The following is a 6,745-nucleotide window of genomic DNA, read 5'->3' as shown; positions in this document are numbered from 1 at the left end:
GAAACCACCAGGCGCAGGCGTATGTGATGATGGGTCGGACACTCGTGATGTAAAATCGTTTCAAGTCGTAGACATTGGGACCATGGACAGAGCCAGAGAGGCGGCGGGAATGTTCCATTTTCCGGTTCACCTTTTGCACAATCTGTGAACTATCATTAGTACATGTACCACTTCCCAACGCGGTGCGAGAATATTTACTTATGGTGTCAACGTGGATATTCCACTTGAGACGAGGGGTGACGCAAACGCCGAGGCTGCGAATACAGTTGTCTTCCTTGACCAAATTGTCCTTAACGGTGAGACCCGGAATGTTTGGCATGCAGGTTGGGGTCTTTACACGGTCGTGGGGTTTCCGGAAGTGAATCGCCTTGTACTCTCCGAGGTCGAAGTGCATCCCGTTCGGCACCCCCCAGGCAAGGACCATATCATGCCACTTCTCCAGGAGTTTGACATTCTTCTCCCAACTATTCTAAGTGACCGCGATGTAGCTGTCGTCGACGTAAGAGAGGGAGAAGACGACATGGTCGTCAGGATTTTGTTCGTTGAACTTCTCAAGTATGGGAGCGATGAAGGATAAAGGAAATCAAGAGAATAGGGCAAAGAGGGCTGCCTTGGGGAATGCCGGTGTTTACATAGAACTCCTTCGACTTGTAGCCCGGGAGATGGAGAATCGTGGTGCGATCGGAAAGGAAAGACCAAGTGAACTCGATAATCCAGTCAGGGGGGGGGGGGGGGGGGGGGGGCCTTTTTGACATGAGCAACTCGGCTCTGTTGACATGATCATGGGCGCCAGCATTTTCGAGACTCAGAAGGGTCGAACACCACTTGTCTTGCTTGCCGCCTCCGACCTTCCGCGGCTCGGCACACTAGCCTTTGTAGATTTCGTTGAACAGAAACTCCATCGCCTTGGTTGTGCGTTTGCGCGGCGTGCCAAATTGCGTTTTGGGAGAAGATCGTGCTAGACGGCAAGTTTCTTCAGTCGATCAGCAACCGCCCTCTCAATCATCTTACTAGGAGTGGAGAGCAAGGCAATCGGGCGCCGGCTCTTAGGTGAGGAGTGGTCCTTCTTGCCAGCTTTGCGAAGAATGACGGTGATAGACCTCTTGAACTCCTTGGGGTGATATCCGTGTACTAGGCAGGCCTGGACAATGTGCCTTGTGTAGGGCGTGACGGCCCCAGAAGCGTTTTTGTAAGCGTCCCAAGGCACTCCGTCCAGACAGAAAACCTTCCCGAATCTTTCTTTAAGTATTACAAGCTTGGTGATGAAATGCTGAAGTCTGTCGGAACACTAGAACCGCTTGAGAAGGGCGGCTATTGGGGTGTCGCTCGTTGCCTCTTCCCAAACTGACTCCCTGATGCGTCCTGCGTTCCCCTCGCCGTTCTAACATGGAGAGCCGTCCTTCTTCTTCGACTCCATGAAGTCTGGTTCCATACGACTAGTCCATGCGCGAGCGAAATCATCCCACGTGAAGACCCAGTCTCCTTGGGCTGTGGAAGCAATCATCTCTCGAAAGTCTTTGGTCTTTTGGCTTCTGAGGAGGAACCTCAGTTTCCAGTTGGCGTGTTCCAGCTCGCGAGCTTTCCTGCGGAAGGCGTCTGTGCTGGGGAGCAGCCTGCGCAGCTTGCGGAGTATGCGTTTGACGTTGACCCTCTCTTCTTCGATACGGGGGTTGGTCGTTAGCTTGTAAGAGCGGCTGTGAGGTTTGCGCTGTTTACGCGGAACAACCTCTTCGAGGGTTTCTGACATAGCCGTTAAAAAGCCGGCAACAAACTTCTCGATTCCTGCGGGCTCCTCAAAACACTCAATTTCTCGATGAACGGCGGCCCGAGACGGGCACTAAGCTTCTTGACGGCCACCTCGCTGAGTAGCTACTTCTGTGACCTGTTGAAGTGAAATCCTGTGCTCGTGTCGCGATTCGGCGCGCCGCTGAATCCCCGTCCTGAGAGGAATGTGGTCCGTACTAAACTCTGGCAAATCGTCGATGAGGTGGCAATTTTGAAATCGCCAGTTCATTCTCACGTTGACTCAGATCAAGTCGATGGTGGTGTACGCGTCATAGGACGCTCTGTACGTGGGTCCGACGCCTCGGTAGGTCATCTGGGCAGCGCGCATGGCTTGTTGAAGTTTCTTCCCTCCGGGGCACGGCTTCTTGCGTCTCGTGAAAGCCCACTCTTCACCGTGCAGGTTGAAGTCGCCGAGAAGAACCCAGTTGTCCGCCGCCGCGTGGTCGTTGACAAGCCGCGTGAAGTTAACTCTCTCTTTGTGCCAGTTGTACACGTTCGTGATAACAACATCACCGCTGTCCGTCTTCAAGGTGAGAGCCGCGACAGTGCGCTTGTGCGCGCCGTCGGACCAGCGCCACGTGACAGCATCGAGAGGAATCGACTGGTGGACGAAGAAAGGAACGTGGCGCGTTTGCGTTTCTTCGGTGTTGTCTGGTAGCTTCACGATGTTGGTCCGATAAATGGGGCGATATCCGCTGAGGTATTTGCCATCCAACTCTAGAGGAGTCTCCTGTACAGCGATGATGTCGGCCGGCTCTCTCTGCGTCTTCTCGTGGTTGAGGATGCCGGTCAAACAATCCATTGTCTTGTTCACGTTGGATTGAATGAGGACGAGAGTGTTCGTCTGACGGCGCTCAGGTACCGCATCCGCAAGATCGGTAGGCGACTCAGCGGCACAGACATTTTCTTCGGCGACGTCTTCGCAATACTGCAAAGCTTGTCAATTCCACATATATATGGGGTGAGATATACAGAAAGATAATGATATACCTCATCTTCGAAGACCTCTTCGCCGTCTAAATCGTCTGCAGCATCGTCTCCATTATCTAAGCTCGTCTGGTGGACGTCATGATCAGCACTTCGCCCACAAAGGTGATGCACGTAACAGCCTACCTCATTTTTGTCTCTGGTCTTAAGAACCCTCTCTTTAATGGTATCTTTCGTCAGCGGACGTCGGTTCGCTTTTTGCTGGGTGGAGGAAGTCTCTGGCCAGCCCTTAAAGCAACTTCGGAAATAGCCAAGTCAGCAGAAGTTCTGGACGGAGGTTCTCTTGTAGGACCAACCGGGGCTCCGGGACGGAACAACAGCTGATTGAAAACCGCCTTCGCCCTTCCAGTCCGCCCACCAGTCCACGGTGGAGGAACATCTGAAGTTCTACCAGCGCAGCCAGCAGTGCAACAAATGTGCATAAAAGAAATTGGAAAGACAACTCATGAACTGGGTATGATGAAGGGGCCAAAAAGAGAAAAGGCTGGGATGACAGGAACAGCCGTCTAATAATGAACGGTGGATGAGACTGCGAATAAGTGATGATGTATGTAGGTTGGCAAGAGGAATAAATTTTAATGGGATAACATCTTGAGACATGGGAAAGAAGACCGTTCATATAGAGAATGGCATTGACCACAACTTGTGTACCCTGTGGTTAACTCCTGTTTCCAGTCCTCAGACGAACCGCTTAGCAAGAATGAACGCCTTGACATTGTGGAAGCCGGTGTTGCAACCTGAACTTGAAAGAGTCGATAACCGTTTGTATCCTGTTACAAACGAAATGTCCCACCAGAAGCCAAAGGCGGCTTCCGACGGCGAACCACCTTGGTACTGGCTACAAGTTTCTGTCGACGTGTCGATTTCAGGGCGCAGAGAATCTTTGGCTCTTGGAGACATCCTTCTGCACGAGTTGCCCAACCAAGAAACCGAGCTGCCGATGACGCGTGCCACATGTGCGGCTGAGGTGTTCATCTCCAGACAGAGTCAGTCAGCTTTTCTTTGATGTAAGCGTAATGATAATACCTTCAATTTGCCCCCAGATAAGGCCACCAAAGTATCAAAACCGAACAGGTACATCTGGATCTTGCGAACCTGACGAGGAGGGGTGTGAGGTAAGGAAAGAACGAGGTGGTACGAAAGGCCAGAACCTGTGATGTTGTCGTTGTTCAATCGAATATTCTATCTCAATTACTTGACGCTCCGAGTCCATCCAATCTTTCCATGCCGGTCGAAAGAAATGCTGAGAAGCGCACCAGATGTAAACCACTGAGATGTCGTTCGTAAGAAGAAGCTCATTGGCGTCAGCGTAAAAGTTTGAAAGTCTGGCATAATGCATAGATTGAGATGCCACATTGAGTCCGTTAGAACCTGTCTATACTTAGTGTTCGCAGTAAGGAAAATAATAAAAGAGATTTATGGTGTAATCACCTGGTAGTAAAAGCATGCCACACTCTTCAAGCCGTGATTGAAGGTGATTGGGATGTACACAAGTTTAGTCGCTGAATGCCGCAGTCAAAGCAAGCTGAGCTGGTGTGACTTAAGAGATCTTCGAGAACTCTGTCAAGCCGCCAATAAGTCGGCCGCAGTACTCAATGTTACGCGCATAGCTGATCGTCCGGTCGATATAGTCGCCATAGCCTTCAGCATAAAGACCACCGGCAGTTTGGAAGATGCATCGCAATATAGCAATGACATAAAGCTGGATTGTAGCGTTTCTCGGCAACGCTGACGGGTAAATACTAGACTCCAGTTTCAGAAGCAATATCAGCCAATTCAGCTGCGTCACAGCGACATGGGTACCGTCGAAAAGTGATCCACAAATCACCAGACACCGGGTAAAGACATTCATTACGGAGGGATCCGAGTTCTGTAAACTATCAGTGAAATTGTTACAAAGTATCAAAATCTTTTCGGACCTTTAATTCGCAGCAGAGAGTAGCCCACTCTTGTGGTGCGAAAGGTACGTGTGGCATGCGCTCGATACGCATCCGGAGATATGTGAGCAACCTTTTGCAACCACCCAAGCGAATTTGGAGGATAAATCTACTAAGCCACAACCTTACATTAAGGCAGAGTATGGGGTAGTTTGTTGCGGTCCTGGAGACTATCGACGAGCGCTGCAAGTATGATCTGTCGAAGGCAATCTCGAAATAGCGCTCATCAGGCATCCGTCCGATGATGTTTATCCAAGGTGAACATTTACCAGGTATCAGCCAATCCGGGCGAAGATCAGTCTCCACAAGGAAGCAAGTGATGAGCTTCTCGGTGCTCAATCGTGGATCGAGGCTACGGGGATCAAAATCGCTTGCTGGCGTGGTATGTGGATAGGGTGGATCAAACATGACAGGCAGAACCTATGCTGGCGGCTGGAATGAACGAACATGTGTGGTTTGGTTGAGGCAGGGCAGGCGAAAGTTAATATCTATTCATGAGAACATTATGGACAAAATGGGCCGTGGGACGTGGGACGTGGGACGTGGGACGTGGGACGTGGGACGTGGGACGTGGGACGTGGGATGAGATAGTCTCAGAATACGAGGGAGAGTGTAGAATAGAGGGTGTGGGCGAGTGGGATTTCTACATCACACCATCAAATCGCACAAGGACATGCAGGTAACACGCAGGCAACTCCTCATTCTGTTTGCTATCGCTTGGTCGATAACGCTGCAATGCGAGCGCTCCTCCTGAGTACAGTGCGGCCATGTTCGCAACCGCTGTCCAATGCATCACTTCTTACGTGCGAGGACCCGGACAACCGCCTGTTTCCAGTTCGCTTCCTCTGATCGGCATGAGTTTGCGGTCGAGGAGCGACACTATCCGTTGAAGTCACCTTCAGCCTTGCATGGAGAGGTCTTTGATACGTGACCGCTCTGGAACGCTTAACTGATCGACGATTACCAGGAGCATCCTGATGTGAGGCTTTGAACTTCCTCTTTGATCTTCTCAGTTGCGTTGGACCGTCCTCATTTTGCCTGTGTTTCTCAAAGAAAGTCTGTGCATCTTCTCTGGTGGTGACTAGAGGATATCAGAAGACGAGCTGTATGGGACAGACTGAGTCTTACGACTAGCTTGGGCGGCAGTCCAGCCCACGATGTTCTGGTGCTTTCGCTTCCATCCGAGAAAGTATTCTTCCCTGAGCGCCTCTTCGGTTGGCTGTGCGTCGACATTCCAGTCCGAGGAGGCAAAGTTCGACAAAGCTATCTGCGTTTGATTGTGTTTCTGAGCTAGAGGCATGTAAATGTCGTCAAGGTGCTGCAAGTTTGCTTTCCAGTCAGCCGGGTCGTCTAGGTTCAGTATTGCGTCGCGAGGGCCCTGATAGTAAATCTCAGCGCTAGTAATGCATAGCTCATCCCCCTTTAAGACAGAACGACCCTCAGGCCCGAGATGCCATAGACTCATCTATTTTGCATAAACACATCCCTTCATCCGTCCCAGATTGATGACTGGTGTGTAGTGCTTCTCATAGTGACGCAGCTTCGCATTCCAAAATTCGATATCTTCGAGATCGGGACGGGGATTTCGTTTGCCGCGGTAACGCACTTCGTTGCATCTGTCCAGGTCGAGTTCTTCGTGCTCGAGTATGTGACGTTCTTCTGGGCCGCTTCTATTCAACGCTCAGAGAAAATCGAATGCTCGCTGCTTCGCGGCAGACAACAGAGCGGAGGTTTAGCTGGCAATACAAAGATCCGTGCCGTGACACATCTGTGAATATGGGCGGGGTGCACCTGGATGGTGCCCGGTTGGGGTACACTACCTAGGTAGGTGGGTGCTCCTGAACTTCCAGTCAAAGACAGAGGCGTATTGCTATTAATGCAGGGAGGCTTTCTCAGGCGCCCGGGGAGCGGCCAAAGTTACAGGCCCGCTGCACCGTGCGCGCCCAGTAAATCCAATCAGTGCCAGGGACTTTATGGTGTGCAACGAGGAGCAAAGCTTTGCGCCTGACCTCCTCACACGGCCCCACGAAAATGCG

Source organism: Colletotrichum siamense (genome assembly GCF_013390195.1).
Source record: "Colletotrichum siamense strain Cg363 chromosome Unknown KSG_Cg363_contig13, whole genome shotgun sequence".
Lineage (NCBI taxonomy): Eukaryota > Fungi > Ascomycota > Sordariomycetes > Glomerellales > Glomerellaceae > Colletotrichum > Colletotrichum siamense.
Note: the sequence above shows the minus strand (reverse complement) of the source record.